Source organism: Enhydra lutris, unplaced genomic scaffold (genome assembly GCF_002288905.1).
Source record: "Enhydra lutris kenyoni isolate GAN:26980312 unplaced genomic scaffold, ASM228890v2 scaffoldscaffold37, whole genome shotgun sequence".
Classification (NCBI taxonomy): domain Eukaryota; kingdom Metazoa; phylum Chordata; class Mammalia; order Carnivora; family Mustelidae; genus Enhydra; species Enhydra lutris.
In genome coordinates, this window is record NW_019154121.1 from 24,031,987 (window position 1) to 24,049,156 (window position 17,170).

Here is a 17,170-nt window from a genome sequence, read left to right on the forward strand (position 1 = left end):
AGTTCTTTGACTTCAGTCCTTCCATCAGTTTTATTTAACCATGTTTTTCTGTGTGGACCCCCACCTAAGATGAGTAAGAAATGATGCAAGGAGAGGTAACTCAAGAGAGAAGTAAAAACTTAGATACATTCTTCTCAATAAATCAGTGAGAAGGAATCAAAGCACATAGGATGACAGAAAAAAAGATGAACATCCATCACCCTAGAAGCTCAATAATTAGTGAAAAAGATAAACAAATACAAATGTTAAAAGCACGTGGCAAAAATATGAGTTCAGAAGAATTCTAAAACTTATGAATTTAGGCAAAATATGAAAAAACTATGATAGCAGTTCAATACTGTTGAGTCCCACAATATGTCAGGCATCATATTCAGTGCTTGTAATGGTTATGACAGTTGACTTCCCAACAAGAATTAACCCTGGATGATTATTCTAAGGCTTTCATATTAATCATTTCTCCCACATCAATAATGAGATTAAGAAGGAAAATATGATCCTCTTCTCAGTGATGAGACTTAAATGGGTATCTTTTGAATGTTACCATGGAAAGGTCAGTTATCAAATGGTCCAGAGAAAGACTGTTGGTTTTCTGGGCATCACATATGACACCTGTATCACCTGCAGCCACCACCAGTTCTAGAATGAAGCCACCTCATGGAGAACTGAAGGAGTCCCTATTCTCTCATCCTTGTATATTCCCTTCCTCTTACAGCCTTGTAATGAAAGATACCTCCTTGTTTTGTTTGAGAATATTAAAGACAAGTTTTCTTTTTTCTTTTTTCTCCAAATTTGTATTTAAATTCCAGTTAGTTGACATATGGTGTAATATTAGTTTTAGGTGTAGAACTTAGTACATTACATCACTTACATACAACAGCTGGTGCTCATCACAAGTGCCCTCCTTAATACCCATCACTTACTTAACCCATTCCCCCAGCTACCCTCCAGTAATCATCAGTTTGTTCCCTATAGATAATAGTCTGTTTCTTGATTTGCCTCTCTTTTTTTCCCTCATATGTTCATTTGTTTTGTTTTTTGACTTCAACATATAAGTGAAATAATATGGTATTTTTCTTTCTCTGATTTATTTTGCTTAGCATAATACTCTCTAGCTCCAGCAATGTCATTGCCAAAGGCAAAATCTCATTCTTTTTATGGCTGAGTAATATTCCATTGTATACATATATACCATATCTTCTTTACCCATTCATCTGTTGACTTTGAGAACTTATTTTGAATCACTGGGGAGATAGCCAAAGGATGAGTTTATGAATAACTACTTCGTAAGTTTCTGATATACTCCAAAGTCTGAGAAATATGACATAAATATTAAAAGAACAAAGGAGAATGTACTTGTATTTTGGAAAATGAAAGACCTTACCTCAATTTTACTTGTTAAAACATCATAGATGAAGGGGCATATAAAATGTATGTATAGTTCTTAAGTAGTAATTTGATGAAAACACAAATACCCATTACAAAGTTAAGAACAAAGCATAGAATATACCTGAAGAGTTTCCAGGTCATATCACCTTTCCCATCCCAGTGGTAACCACAATCCTGAATTCTATACATACCATTTCTTTAGTGTTTTACTCAGTTTGTATTCTATGAAATTGCCTATATTTGATCAATTTTGTTCTATCTATTGACATATTCATGTAATTTAACTTTATCTTTCTATCACCCCTGTATATATCCTTCTACAATTTATTAACTATATTATACAAATAAATATCCCTCTTCTTGAACTTCTTAAAAATTTGATCTTAAAGTTTAAAAAGAGGTAAAGAATATTCTTAGAAATTTTCTTTAGCTCTTTGAAAGTACAAATAAACTTGCAAATAAGAAGTAAAAGTAATTAAACTGATCAAAATGTAATTCAAACATTTTCATGTTGCTGAGATTTAGTTTTTAGTGGATGAACCCAGAAATAATTTTCCCATCCTCAGAGAATATTGACAAAATAAGGCACGAATACCAAGAAAACAAAGGGGTTTGGAATATCAGAATGATTAATATCATTGGGGGAGGGAGAGGAAGAATGGGAATGGATGAATATGATTCTGTAGTTGGATAGTAATTGAATTAACCAGAGATTAATTTGATGAAATGATGGAATACATGGCAATATTTTGTATGTGCTCCTTCTGCAAAAATATGTAACATAGAGAAAATTTTAAAAGGACAAGTAAAAATCAAGAAAATGGGTAATTAAGAACAAGTGGAAACAAAGCCACAACTATAAAATTATAATTGGTATGATTACATGAGCATTTACTAAGTATCAGGATAAGGCAGCACACGGAAACCTGAAAAAGCTTAGTTTGAACAAATAAAGTGCTATACCACACTGAACCATTCTTCACATTCCTAGTGCCCATGTAGGTATTACTGTTTGATTACTGCAATCTTTCCCACTGAGCCTGGAGGTAACCTCAAAAGCTATTTCAGCACATATCTCCAGGCAACCACTACCAACCACTACATAACACTTAGAATGGGAAATTGAGAAAAGTTTTTTCCCCTTCAACTCCTCAAAGCTCTTCTAAGACACAAATATCCTTTATCAATAGTTTGAAGCAGTTGTTACCATATGGACTTGTCAGCATGGTTGTCTTCATGGGTACTGACCTCCACAAGGCATGGATACTAAGTCCTGAAAGCCTGTCACCTCCAACCACTTCTACTTTTAATAGCCAAGACACACTTTTAATTGAACTATGTACATATTTATAGATGAAGTGTTTGCAAAGGTAAATATAAAAAAAGTTACAAATGTATGGGAATAGTTTAAGAAAGGGAAATTATGGGGCAACTGGGTGGCTCAGTGGGTTAAAGCCTCTTCCTTCAGCTCAGGTCATGATCCCAGGGTCCTGGGATCGGGCCCCACATCAGGCTCTCTGCTTAGCAGAGAGCCTGCTTCCTCCTTTCTCTCTCTCTGCCTGCCTCTCTGCCTACTTGTGATCTCTGTCTGTCAAATAAATAAATAAAATCTTTTTAATAAAAAGAAATATAAATTATTATTTATATTTGAAGCCCCTGCTTACTTTCACTGTTTCTTCCAATAAGATCTTGTTTGTGATCAGGTATTATTTCCTCATACTTATGTATAGTCTCTTTAAGCTATGCTCTAGGTATATCCTTAGAAGAGAGGCTTTTTGTGTCTCATAGCTTTGAAACAGGAAACACATAGGAACAATTACTAATCATGATCAGAATGAATGATAAAACGACTTGTGGGATAATATGAAGAGACTGAGATAGGAGAATGGCAAGAAAAACAGTGGGAAGAGTTGGATGGAAACCAACAGAAATGTTTAGCTTCTCACATAGAGAGGACAAGAAAGAAAATATGAGAATCCATAGGTCTGAACTGAAAGCAGATACCTAGATGAGGTGTACAGCAGGCAGGTAGAAATTGGATTCTCAAGCTCTGGAGAAAGATGTGTGGACTGAAAGTAGAGATACTGAAGCCATAAACTATGAATGATCAATGAAGAGGAAAAAAGATTGGATGTGGTCACTCAGTGAGTAAATAGAAAAGAGATAGCCAATGATAAAGAGATTCAACAAAATTCAATTGGCTTGCTAGGAAAACATGCAACAGACAAATAAAACAAAAGAAAAAATTTTAATAATGTCATCAGAAATACTAGGAAAACCAGTGATACTAGAGAAGCAGAGTCAGCTCCTGTGGTAACTGGAGATTGAGATTACTTTTAGAGATGTGTGTACCAGGCCCAAATTTAAAACAGGATTTTTAAATAGAATAATGGTTGAGGAAGGTACATAAACACAAGTATGTGGTAAGAATTCATTTATTTAGCAAATATTTCTCAAATTCACTCTTCTGGCTCTTATGGCTCAGAGGATACAATGAACAATGGGCAATAAAAGATATATTCTCTACCCTCATGGAGATTACAGCTAATTAGAATGAAGATGTGATTATAAAGTGTACATTAAAAAAATAGTTGGGGATGGTGTGAGAGAGGGTTGGGGAGAACACAAGAAATACCTCAGGAGACAGAGACTTAGGGGAGAACACAGGGGTGGTCAGGAAGGCTGTTGCAGTCTAGGAAGGCTGGTTTACTTCTTTCTTTTCTTTTTTATAGGTTAGGGAAAAAAGCTGAACATGTTTGTAGACTAAAAGGAGAAGCCAGTGGAAAGAATCTGAGGGTAACAGAGTTCATGAAGTGGAAATAATGCTGTTAGCATTTATAGAGATCCTCCCATTAACCCAGCAGCGTACACATACTGCTTGGTTTTAGGAAAGTTCTAGAATAGCCTCTGTAGTCCAGTACTTAATAAACATATACTAAATATATAAACATATATTAATCAGCTGTATTAGTTTTGTATATATTTTCTAAACTTAAACACCTAAGTTCACTTATAGTATTTCTTTATACAAATGAAAAAACATCTCTTGAAACAAGACAAAGAATTCCTTATTATCATCATAGTACTGTCAATGACATCTGCTAAAATATATGTACCAGGGACTCGGATAGTATTAGCAGAACAGTAAAAATCTCCAAATGACAAGAATTTTAACAAGCATGATGCATATGGGCTTGCTTTTCTATCTCTTCTTATTGACCAGCAGCTCTCACACTGACCATTGATACAACACCTATAAATGGGAAAATCATGGACTGAACTTGCTTATTTTTGCATTCTATGAATATTCACTTTATTTTCACATTTTCCTTAATCCCTCTTTTTCTCAAATGTCTATTAAAATTCAAAAATTTAATTATCTTATAATGAGCTGCTTTCTTAAGTGTACAATATTTTTTTGAAATTTCCTTATTTGATAGATTCAACATAAAGCCTTTAGTAAAGAATAAAGTACTATACTAATGCATTAAAATCACTGTTATTAGTATTATTCTAATTACGCCTAAATTCCTGACACCTGGAGATTGTCAGTCCATCTCTAAACATTACATACATATATGAAAATCATCTCCTAATTTAAAAACTGTAATCAGGTGCCTGTCTGGCTCAGTCAGTAGACTATGCAACTCCTGATCTCAGGATTGTGAGTTCAAGCCCCAAGTTGGGTGCAGAGATTACTTAAAGATAAAATCTTTGGGATGACTGCGTGGCTCTGTCAGTAAAGCGCCTGCCTTCGGCTTAGGTCATGATCCCATAGTCCTGGGATCAAGTCCCACATCAAGATCCCTGCTCAGTGGGAGTCTGCTTCTCCCTCTGCCCACCTTCCCCCCAGCTTGTGTTCTGGCATGCTCTGTCTCTCTCACAAACATAAATAACATCTTTAAAAATTAAAAAAGAATAAATAAAATCTTTAAAAAATAAAAAAATAAAAACAAATCCTTAAAAAAATAAAAATAAAAAATTAAAGCTATAATCAGAAGAATATCAACATTCAGTGAGACCATTTGAAAACATGAACTCCAGCTCAAATATTCTTTGGCCCTTGTGTTTCTTCTTTATCAAGATTATCAGGGTTGTGTTACATTGCTTCATTTGCCTACATGAAGTGGCTAAAGAATGAAATTATATCTGATCAGTCAAAGAACAAATACTTTAATGCTTCATGAATATTTAAAAGATAAATGTATTTAGCAATCTGAATATAGATGCAGGTGGATAATGCTTGAGACTTTGGCAAGTCAATTAACCTCTGGGCATTCAATTTTGAAAAAAGGGGTTATTATTTGTTGGCAACCATTCTAATTAAAAGGAACTTACCAACCCTTTTAATTATTCATCCTTGGAAGCATCCTCTTGTGGATAAAGGCTAACATGCCCTTTTTATCAGTTAGTATATTGGGGAAAATGAAGGTAGAATAATTGATCGGGTGCAAAGTCTATGGTAGTGATTAGACTTTAGGAGCTAGAACTTCCCCTGCCTGCCAGTTCTTTAGATTATTCAGTCATAGTAAAGCCATTTATTCTATTTTAATTTTACATTTTGAGAATTAAGGAAGTATGTATTCGATATATGGAATGGATTATTTAATCTTATGCTACATCTCAAATATCATGTTCAGAGTTTGTAACATTAAAGAAGCTATGACATTAGAACCTTTCCTAATGAAAACAAAAGTTGAAAGATGGTGTATTTTGGCAACCTTGTATCCCACTGTATTATCCCTTGAAGAAACAGTAACGAATCACTCTTTCTTGTAATAGTACCTCAAATGTCCCATGACATCTAGGAATCTTTTCCAAAAATAATAACAGTGCAACACATTGAGTTTCCCTATGAATGAGAACAAAGATTTATGCATCATATTTGTATTTGTACCATAGTGGAAAGGCATGATGTTGGTTGGCTATCTAGCAAAGACCTTACAGAGAGCCCTCAAAGATTAGAGCAGATGCTCTTAATTAGATGCTATTTTCATTTTTTACCTGAAGATTTGTTAAAATTCACTTGGCTGGGAGTCCAAAATTCTGTGAAACATATAATGTACTCACATTCTTGTACTTGACTACAGTTATGTACACAAACATGGCCCTATCCACATGGCTCTCCATGGGTCAGTGTTGTAATAGAGACCCTGAGGATTAGCGTGGTCATTCCCATGCCTCCAGTTACTGCACTGTCTCAAACAGACTAAAAAATAAACCAGTGTTATAGTCACTCTTGAGCTTGAGTAAACTTTAAGCGTGAAGATTTTCGCTTAGTTGCTATTGTATGGATTGTATATGATCTCATTCAGTTGGCCTTAAATACAGAAATAGTGAACTTACTAATTGGGGTCTTGCTTAGTATGTATCTTCCATAAAATTTTTTTTGATAACTTGAAAAATCTTTCTTTAGATCAGTCATTATGTGAAAATATAAAGTGAACAGTGACCCTGGATTTCAAAGAAAAACAGCGGATAAAAAATTCACTTATTCAAATCTTTTTTTTTTTCTTTTAAAGATTTTATTTATTTATTTGACAGACAGAGATCACAAGTAGGCAGAGAGGCAGGCAGAGAGAGAGAGGAAGGGAAGCAGGCTCCCTGCTGAGCAGAGAGCCCGATGCGGGGCTCGATCCCAGGATCCTGGGATCATGACCTGAGCCGAAGGCAGCGGCTTTAACCCACTGAGCCACCCAGGTGCCCAAAAAATTCACTTATTCAAATCTTTAAGCATACCTTTCAATAGAAAGTATTTATGACTGTACTGAATGGAGATTTCTTTTGCTCAAATAGAGGTATAAATAACACAAGAAAATAAAGTGGAGGGAAGAGTTTCATTAAAGTATTAGATAATTATTTGCCTTCAATCTTTATTTACCACTATATAATCATACTACTAAAAACTTTAATATTTGTCAGTAGGTGACAATTATCCAAGATAAGAAGTATGTCTTTCATATGACTCTATGCTTTAATTAAAATATTCGTCAAATGTCCACAAGGTATTTCTACAGTTAACTTGTAAAATGAGAATAGCTTCAATTCAAAAATACTAATTAAATACAGAATATGATTCAATAAAAGTCACTGATGGCTAATTAAGGGAAGAATTATCAGACTTGGATGAAAATATATAATACATATAATCCTAATGAGAGAATGTTATTTGCTTTCCTCCCCTGTTACTAGATATTCACCAACCAAGTATTTAACCTTGAGAAGAAACAAAGAAGTTTTCCTGAGCACATACAATTTCCCAAATACTGAGCTAGCAATTTAGGGTTTCTAAAGACAGTTTGAAGATAAAATGCTTGCTCATATATCCTTGCAGACTAATGAAGGAGAAAGGAGTTAGTTAACTATTAAAAAATGGGAACACTAATTCAAGAAATAAGACCTACCTTAAACAAAATGTCCAGAAGCTTACCTATGTTTATCAAGGGCTTTTTAATGCTTTTTTCCCTTCCTCCTTTTCTGCCCTCTTTATTATTTATTTGAGGTTGTTGTTGAAGTTATAGTGTTTTCTTATTCCATTCTTTGTTCTAGAATGTAAATAACATTTTTGGTAATTACTGTTCTACATTTTAAAGAGTGTCTTTCTTAATATGTAATGTCATTCAACATCTTTACACTCCTCTTTAATAGTGTAGGGTCTTAGAATATTTAGGAAAGCCAGACAAAAATCACAAAAAGAAAATTACATATCAATATTTATAATAGACACAAAATACAATTAGGAAATTAAATCCAACAATACTTATACAGAGGTAAAGGATTATGCCTAAGTGCAGTTTATCCTAGGAAAGCAAGATAAATTCAATATTAAAAAAAAAAAATCAACCAATGGAGATAATCACATGATCACATGTGGTGATCTGCATTGGTTGAATTCATATATATATATATGTATACATATATACATATTTACATATATACATATATACGTATATATATATATATATATATATATATATATATTTTACTAAATCCAACATCAAGTGACAATAAAACAACTCAAAAAAAATGGAAGGGAAGCTTTTAACTTTTGGCTCAAAGTACATGAAGGTGCAGCTATCTTCCGTTGTCCCGAATCCAGGTTCATCTGACACCAGCCACCTCTACCACGTGGCCTAAGTTCAACCACAAAGAGATCAAAGTTGTGTGCCTGAGATGCACCTGTGGGAAATTTGGTGCCACATCTGCTTTCATCCCAAAGATCAGCCGATGGGGTCTGTCTCCAAAAACGGTTGGTAGTGACATGGCCAAGGCAGCCGGTGAGTGGAAGGGTCTGAGATTAGAATGAAACTGACCATTCAGAACAGACAGGCGCAGATCAAAGTGGTACCTTCTGCCTTTGCCCTGATTACCAAAGCCCTCAAGGAATGGCCAAGAGACAGAAAGAAGAAGGAAAACATTAAGCCCAGTGGAATTACCACTTTTGATGAGACTGTTGACATTGCCCGACAGATGTGGCACTGATCTGTAGCCAGAGAACTCTCTGGAACCATTAAAGAGATCCTAGGGACTGCTCAATCTGCATTGATGGCTCTGCCCCCCATGTCATCATAGATGACATTTATAGTGGTGCAGTGGAGTATCCAGCCAGGTTAAGAACTGCAAAGGAAATTATTTCCATAAAGGATCATTTGACAATCCAAAAAAAAAAAAAAAAAAAAGAAAGAAAGAAAAAAGTAAAGGAAGAAAACTATATCAAAATGATAATGAGCATCTATGAAAATCTATGGCTAATGCAATATTTAATGGTTAAAGACAGAATGTTTTCCCATTGATTTGCAAACAAGGATATGTTGTCACACTTTTATTCAATGTTGTGCTGAAGATGCTGGCCAATCAATAACAAGAATAAAAGGAAGCATACAGATTGGGAATGAAGAATTAGATTTGATTGTATTTATAAATGATATTGTTATTCATTTGGAAATTTCTAATCAATCTTTGAAAACATTAGTCTAAATAATGAATGAATTTAGCAAGGTAACAGGATGTAGGCAAGATTAATACAAAAAAATCAACTCCACGTGTTAGTATCAAATATTTGGAAAATGTAGTTAGAAAAGTAATACCATTGAAAATAACATCAAAGACTTAAAATACTAACAGATATCAAAATTATGCTCAATTTATACACATAAAATTACAAAATATTTCTGTACAAAATCAAAGTATATCTAGCTAACTGGCAAAATATATCATGTTCATTGATTGGAAGAAACACTATTGTTAATTTGTCCATTCTCTGGAAATTGATCTGTTGATACAATATTATTTTCTGTCCTATATCTAGCAGTCTCTTTTGGAGTCCTTAAAATAAATTTACAAGATGATTTAAAATTTATCTGTAACTGCAAAAGGCCTACAATATACAAAACTATTTTGAAAAAAAAAAGAGGTTTATAAGAATCTCAAGAATTTCTATAATGCTATATTAATATAGACAGTGTAGTATAGCTAAAAAGATAGATATACAGGTGGAGAATACAAAACTTCTACCTATAAACAGACCACACATGTATGAATAACTGATTTTTAACAAAGCCACCAACATAACTTAAAGGGGAGGAGAATAGTATTTTCAACAAGTGTGTTGGGATGAGGATATCCAGATGGAGAAAATGCACTTTGACCCTTACCTCACACTCTATCCAAAAATTAATTTAAAATGGATTTTGCACCTAAATAAATGTAGGAGCTCCTGTTGTTATTTTTTTATTTGAAGATTTTTTATTTATTCATTTGAGACAGAGACAGAGCGAGAGCATGGGCAGGAGGGAGGTTCAGAGGGAGAGGGAGAAGCAGACTCCTGCTGAGCAGAGAGCCTGATGTGGGGCTTGATCCCAGAACCCTGGGATCATGACCTGAGCCAAAGGTAGATGGTTAACCAACTGAACCACTCAGGAGCCCCAGAGCTACTGTTTTTAAACTTCTAGAAGAATACATAGGAGACAAAATTTGCAATCTTGGAAGAGTCAACAATGTTTTAGAACACAAAAAGTAGTAGCAACAAAAGAAAAATTGATAGATAAGAATGTGTAAATACTGAAAATGACTATTCTTCATATGCCACTATTAATGAAATGAAAGTACAATCCACAGACTGAGAAAGCATATTCACAATACATGAATCTAGCCAAAATCTTGTATCCAGATGAACAATGACCTCTTGCATAATTAATAGTGTCTTGATGTTGGTTTCTCAGAGGACTCAAAATGACACATTATTCTCCTTGTATTTCTTATCAAATATATATCATTCTGAGAAAATTCACCAATTTCTGTTATCACTCTGAGGTGCTGTCCTAATATAATAACAAAATTTTTTTGTTATTTTTCCCCTGATAGTGTCCCATCTACCTGTTTTACTTTCTTAATGACAAAAAATTGGTGTGGCTTCAGGCTAATGTATCTAAAATACACATACAGATTTAAGGAAAGGCTGAGATGAAAGTAAAATTTTCCACTGGAAATGAAGATTTCAAATCGTAAATGTTAGGTGATTCTGTATGTGTCTTTTTAATTAAATAATATTTTCCATTTAATTTTTTTCATGTTTCAGTGCATGATAGAGTTCAGGAGATTTAATATTTGAGAGATTAGAAAGGAAAATATTCTTAGTTTAATTCCTGCCCAAAACAAAGCACATACTAATTTATTATTGATTGACATTTAATTAAGTTGTGCCAAATAAAAATAAGTTAGCAATAGTATTATCATTGCCACAAATTTTTCAAAAATGTGTTCAAAACAAAATTAATAATTTCAAAATAATTTTTATAAATTTCAAAAATAAAATATAAAATAAATAAATGAATAAAATAAAATAAAATGTAGTGCTGTGTCATTAATTTGTGATGGACAGTCCTTTTCATGACTTTACATATAATTGGGCCTGCATTTGGCATTTGGCTGAAGGTGTAACAAAAGTTGAAATCTTCAAGTGCTTCTCTATGCAACTATGAGATTGTTCTTCTATGCCTTTTATACTGGTTTAGCTTTTGTAAAGGTAATTTATAGAAATCCATGTATTTAAAGATGTTTTCATAAATGTCATGAAGCATTATTATCATAGAGCAGAGTTAGAAACTACTGTCCATCAATAAAATTTTGTGAAATAAATTACAGTTTGCTCATATGGTTGGAAATAATGTAGCTGATAATAATAAATGAGAGAATTTTTTATACACTGCAGTAGAAACATAACCTTGATATAGCCTTAAGTACAAAAAGAAAGGTACACTCATATGATACTGTATGTCAATAAAAATAAAAATAAAAATAAATAAAATTGGGAAAAAAGAAAGTTGCAATATCATATGTATCATACAATATGATTTTATAAATAAATTATTTTATCTCTGGATGCATATAAAATCTGGAAAGATATATAGAAAACTCTTAAGCATTAAGGGAATGGTTTTAGGGAGTACACTGACTTTTTAAAATTAATACACTTTTTGGGCGCCTGGGTGGCTCAGTGGGTTAAGCCGCTGCCTTCGGCTCAGGTCATGATCTCAGGGTCCTGGGATCGAGTCCCGCGTCGGGTTCTCTGCTCAGCAGAGATCCTGCTTCCCTCTCTCTCTCTCTGCCTGCCTCTCCATCTACTTGTGATCTCTCTCTGTCAAATAAATAAATAAAATCTTAAAAAAAAATAAAACAAAATAAAATAAAATTAATACACTTTTCAAATCTTTAAAACAAGCTTATTTTATAATCATTTTTTAATCCCCATGTAGATAACAAAGGCTGTTCATTCCTCACTCAGGCTAACTTAAAGGTACATACATACACTAAATGTTCTGCAATAAATCATTATTTTAAATTTCTAGGTACATTTTTCTTGGAGTATGAAAAAGAGCCAGTATTTTTGACATTGTGTTAATCAAAGGAGTTGTGATTAATAAGATACAATAAAAATTGTATTTAAAAACAAGCATATAAATATTTTTTGCTATTTTAATGCTCTTAAGAATTATAACCTTTCTCAACCACTTAAATAAAATATGAGCTTCTAGACTGATAGTAAATACTTGAATGTTTGGGATAAGAAGAATGCCAACACAGTTGTATTATGCATTCAGCAGAAGGTGGGGAGGGGGCTAAGAAAAGCATAATTTTCACAGATTGTCAGGTTATTCATATGCTGGTAAATATATATGAGTAGGTGGACTCATTCATTTTAAAGACTTGTGTGTGAAATGGCTAGAAATGGATTATAAAATTTTCCATTAGGACATGTCTCTTACCAAGGCATTTCAGGAGTGATTTTATGTATACGCGATGAGTTAAGCACCTATTGATTGAAAACATTAGAAATATATATACAATTTTTTTTTTTTTTTGAAGAGAGAGATCATGAGCGGAGGGCAGGTGGGGTTGGAGTAGAGGCAGAGGGAGAGTGAGAGTCTTAAGCAGGCTTCACACTCAGCACAGAGCCCAGTACAGTGCTGGATCTCATGACCCTGCTGAGATCATGACCTGAGCTGAAATCAAGAGTAAGACACTTAACCAACTGAGCCACACAGGTGCCCCAAAAATATTAGAAATATTTATAAGGACTCCTAAGGGCATTTAATTCTTACTTACTAATTTTGTTTATTCATGCCACTTCTTAAATAGCTGCTTTAACTCAGTCATCAAAGATGGGCTAATATGAATAGTTACAGATAAGAAAAGTTAGTGTATCTTGGGCACAATCAAATAAGTTGCTGCATTTTGAGAGGAGAGTTGAGGAACGTTATCTAAGAAGTATTTTCTTATTTGGAAACTTTTTTCTAGATTTATCTGATTCCATGACAATCACTTTCACCTTTGACATTCCTATTCTTAGGATATTTGCAAGAAAGTATCTTTTTAGTAAGATAACAACATCAGCATTATTTTGTAACAATTAATATAATTTATAATTTAATTTAAAAATATCCTAAATCATTAACAGTAATTTGTTTGCATGGAGAAACTGGAAAAAATGTAGGATATTTTTCTTCTAATATGTTTTATCAGCATAAATAAGTTTAAACAAGTAACACAGAACTGTAAGTCTTTGCTTTGCAACTTGATACATCACATTTGCTGTTCCCTAAAGAATTTCCTTCCTAATTATGTTTTGTTCTAGATAACATTAAAGTTCATTGACATTCCCATAATATACTACAGGATATCTGTGTGAAAATTGCCTGGAAGCAATGTTGGCTGATGGGGGGATGCTAGCTTATATTAAAAAGTTGCTGTTAAGGATTTATCAGTAGAAAAAAAGAGAGTTAATTATATTAGTACTTGTCTCTCTTCCCTTTTGGACAGGTTAAATTATTAGATTCATTTTTTTATAAATTGAATTCTTCATTGGAAGATCTGTCATCTGTCTGTATGAAACCAATATCACAAGAAAAAGGGGTAATATATGTATGTATGTATGTGTGTGTGTATGTGTGTATATATATATATATATATATATATATATATATATATATAAAATCTCCTCCCCAAAAGTAAGTTTTTAAGGATATGTGTTTCAATAACCTGAATTTAAATAAAAGCTTGATACCAAAAATATGTGTTTCAAATATAAGTATGTTTCTTGCTGTAAAGAAAAGTTTAAAACTTTGAAAATGAGTGACAGAATCTGGGCTTTGCCTGTACTTTAACATAAATCAGCCTTGCACTTCATGCTTACCATTTGTGTTCTCGTTAAAGAAGAGATTCTAGAGGGCAGTGGGTTCCATGCAACTTAATTATAAGTGTCAGTTCAAAGCCCTACACAGGCACTGTCGGTTATTGGGTTTCTTATCAAGCTAGTAATGTGGTACGGCTGTTGTAGTAATAATGAAGCTTTAATTAGCTCTCAGAAATACTGAGAGCTTATTTAAGGCCTCCAAATTGAATCGTGCATGCTTAGTTGGAAGGTGTGAATGTATCCCAAACATATCAAAATAACTGTCAAATACATTGCATGTACAGTCCGAGATAATACCAGGAGGCTTAACATCTATCTTAGAAGAACTGTGTGAATAAAATGCTCACCGAAGTTCTTTCATATACATAAGTGATGGTCTTAAGAACATTATCTTTATTATTTAAGCAAATGTGATAGAAAGACACATGACTCAGAGTCTCTGTTTACCTGCAGAGTATTGTCAGGGGAAAAACACATTTTAACCAACGTTTGAGTTATCTTTCTTTCAAATGGGAACGTTATTCATAGCTACTCCAACATAATCCTTCCATTTTACTTATAAATACTAATTGCTTTGTCCCAATATTCTGAGCCATGAGAAATTGTGCCAGACCCCTCATTCCTAATCCTTGGGCAGCTCACAGCTAACAAACATTTAAGTAATTGTTGATTTAAACTCCAAGCAGTGAAGAGAATTCTTGATGTCTTTTCAGTGCAGCAGGTATATTTTAGACCATGACCATGACTTTCCTATGTGACTGTTAACCCATGCTGTGCATGGATGTGGTCTAAACTAATTATAAATGGAGACAACCTTTCCCACTCCTGCCCACTCCTCCCTACTCACAGAGTAATAATTTGAAGCAGGGGACAGATTTTGTTGCAGAGAAAGAAGGCACTAAAATGAATTGCTCCTAGAAAAATAGTATCTGTGTTATTCGTTATGTTATTTTCATTTCTTCTGAAATCATCTCTTTTCAACAACTTGATTTGGCTCTTCTTTTAGTTATTTCAAAGGATATACCATGTTTCTCTGTTGCCCTTATAGACATTCGTTGAACAAGTATACTAATTAGTTACCTTCTGTGTATTGGGTACTTTGTGAACCTTAAAGGTTAAATGTGAGACCTTAAAGGTATATGTAATTCAGAGGCTGCACAGTGATCCTTTTGGTTTGGAGATGAGGTCCCAGAGGATCTGAATTATGATCAAGGGACTAGGGAATGGGGTGTATGTGAAGAATTGTAAGCTCAGACAACAGCACATATACCTTGTGTAGGGAACTACAAGAAGTTCCCTAACTTCTGTATGACAACATATGCAAGGGTGAGGGCAGAAGCCCAAGGTACCATGATTATAATTGGAAGAGGAAGTGATCTTAGAGGGTATAGGTCATGTCCTTTTTCAAATGTTGGTGTATTAATAATTTTTCTTCAATTTCATATTTCTAAAAGCCACACAAGTAGAATCTTTTCTTTTGTCATCACTTTAAAAATATTAGTTACAGATATGTTTATTTTGAACATAGCTGGTGGTATTAAGTCAGGGGTTTCTCTTTTTTTAAAGAATTATAATATTTCAGGAGAATTAAGCCACAAAGAAGTAGATGTCTTGGTAAAGTATCAATTAAATGCACCAAAATAAGAACCACTTTTCACTTGGGGGAGAAATGACAATGCAAGATGGAGATACCAACTTTGAAGTTGGAATCTGAGGCTAGGAATTAGAAATGTGTATATATGATACTGAAGGTAACAGGTCTGGGGGAAAAGTCCATTAAAGTGAATTCACAATGTAGCATCATTAAATGAAGAGGGTCCATTAGAACTTAGTCTGGAAAAATAAAACAAATTATAACAGAATTTTATTTGTACTCTTAGCTATACACTAATTTTTCAAATTATCTCCCAAGTTTTGACATGATTCTTGCAATAAAATTGATAACATAATGTCTTATTCTGCTTTTGCAGCATTTCACAATGAAAACCATTTTTACAAAAAAAATTAAGAGCACTAGCTGTTGTTCCAATTAACTCTTTTGATTATTTGATATTCATATAATTTAATTTTGAAATTCCTAATATGTCATCATTCTTATTGATTTCTCCTCATTAGAATTACTCTAACCATTGTGTGTGTGCGTGTGTGTGTGTGTGTGTGTGTGTGTATGTGTGTGTGTGTAATTTGAACTGTTCTGTATCTATCATTAATGTTAGAAAGGCCACCATCTACGGAATGATTTACAATTTCATTTTGTAGTCAATTTACATTTTTAAAAATTTTTATTTTTTAAGTAGCCTCCACACCCAGCATAGACCCAATGTGGGGCTTGAACTCACAAACCCCCCTGAGATCAAAACCTGAGCTGAGATCAAGAGTCAGAAACTTAAGTGATTGAGGCACCCAGGCACCCCCAATTTACATTTTATTTGCTCATAATAAGTGAATAACTGACTAATTCAATAGTGATGTGAAAGGCAGAGGTAGACTCTAGTATAGAAAAGCAGAAATGAATGGAGACTGAGTTTATAAGTGGCAGTTTATCACATATGTACATAATGATCATGAGCAGTTGAATTTTGTTTTCTACCCAAACTCAGAACTGAAGGGATTCAGATGAGTAATTCTCCTATAAAGAGGACATTGGCATTAGCCAGTTTATGTCTTAGGTACTTACCAAGAGACTCTTAAGCTTCCCCTCACCTAACTGACCTTTACTTTTTAAATTATTTCTGATATTAACTTTATTATTTCTCTTATTTTGTTTGCTTGGGTTTAATTTGATCTTATGTATCTAGTTTTTTAAAATTAAATTAAATTAAATTGTATTTATTTATTTTATAAATTTATAAATTTATTTTACAAACTTATTTATTTATAAAATAAATATATTATTTATTTTATTTTATTAAATTAAAATTTAACTTATTGTTAATTTTAATTTTATTTTTATTTAATTTTAATTTTATTTTTAATTTTAATTTAATTTTATTTAATCTTGGTGTTCCAAGATTCATTGTTTATGTACCACATCCAGTGCTCCATGCAATACTTGCCCTCCTCTTTTTTTAAATATTTATTTATTTATTTGAC

General features: G+C 33.1%; 1 protein-coding gene and 1 pseudogene across 1 annotated transcript in view; both read left to right on the plus strand.

Annotated features, from left to right (window-relative positions):
- LOC111154452 (contactin associated protein like 2) overlaps nucleotides 1-17,170 on the plus strand; it is a 2,043,877-nt gene that overhangs the window by 731,090 nt on the left and 1,295,617 nt on the right. The gene's annotated exons all lie outside the window — the stretch shown is intronic.
- Nucleotides 7,381-17,170, plus strand: part of LOC111154355 — a 96,780-nt pseudogene continuing 86,990 nt past the window's right edge.